Raw genomic sequence first — 1,407 nt, forward strand, 5'->3', positions numbered from 1 at the left:
GTGTTTGCAATGAACAAGTCGTTGGTCTTGCAAAATTCTACCATACGAGTTCCAGCATTATTCCTGTCACCAAGGCCAAATTTTCCAACTACCGTCTCCATAGATGTCCCCATTCTGGACATTTCATATGAATGCAATAAAACAATGTGTGTGTGTTTTTGTGACTTGTTTCTTTCACTGAGCATCATGTTTTCAGGCCTCATCCATGTTGCAGCATGTTTATCAGAACTTCATTCTTTTTTATGGCCAAATAATGCTTCATTGCATGGATGGACCACATTTTGTTGATCCATGCATCCGTTGATGGACATTTGGGTTGTTAACAGCTTTTGGTTATTATGAATGTCCAACAGAAACTCTTGACAGGTCTGTCTTTCCCACCATTTCTGTGACCGTTGCTTAGTTCCAGCAGGCCCTGTTGTCATTTTATTTTCAGCTGTACTCCTGGGGGGAGCTCTAGTGGCGTAGTACCTAAGGCATCTGACTGCTAACCAGGAGGCTGGTAGTTCAAACCCACCAGCCACTCCTTGGAAGGAAGATGGGGCAATCTACTTCTGTTCAGATACTGCCTCGGAAACCCAAAGAGAGGTCGCTATGAGTTGAATCAACTTGATGGCAGTGGATTTGGAGTTTGGTGCTCCTGGGAGTGCAGGACAGTGTGAATGGTGCCCCCGGAGTTGGGCATCTCAGCAGGTCATTGGATGGAATCTCAGGATTTCCTTCCAGCTGGGGCAGCTAGGCTTCAAGCCAAAGCTCCAAGCCCAGGCAAGTGTGGCTGGAAGCACACCTCCCAAGGGAGCGCTTATCTGCAGGCGTGTGCGGAGTCCATCTTAGCCCAGACGACACGGGGGAACTCGCCTCTGCCCAAGCTGGAAACAAGATCCTTAAGGAAAGGAGCCCAGCCAAGTCCTGTCTACTCATATCTGGCAAGTGATCATCAAAAGGGTACTGGGGCCAGCAGCCCTCCAGCCTCACGCTCCCGGCACATCAGTATTGGGGAGGAGCCAGGAGTTCGTGGCTAATGCTGTACGATTCGGACCCCACAGCAAGAAGAATCTTACGGATCTGTAACCTGCCCTTGCAGTGGCCTTACAGACGCAGAGGAGGCTTCGCGTCTTCCCCAGGGGAGAAGTTCTAGCTGTCTCTGATTCAAGGATGACTGTCAGTGTTGTTAGTTACCATGGAGTCCACTCATGGCAACCCCGTGTGTTACAGAATAAAACTACTCCGGAAAGATGAAAGCAAACCCCAAACCAAACCCCCTGCCGCTGAGTCAAATTCCAACTCACAGCAGCCCTACAGGACAGAGTTTAACTGCCCCATAGGGTTTCCATCGGAAGGAAGGTTGGGCAATCCTACTTCCGTAGTGATACTGCCTCGGAAACCCAAGGAAGGGTCGCTATGAGT

Source organism: Orycteropus afer, unplaced genomic scaffold (genome assembly GCF_000298275.1).
Source record: "Orycteropus afer afer isolate SDZICR_OR568_19922 unplaced genomic scaffold, OryAfe1.0 scaffold00048, whole genome shotgun sequence".
Taxonomy (NCBI): domain Eukaryota; kingdom Metazoa; phylum Chordata; class Mammalia; order Tubulidentata; family Orycteropodidae; genus Orycteropus; species Orycteropus afer.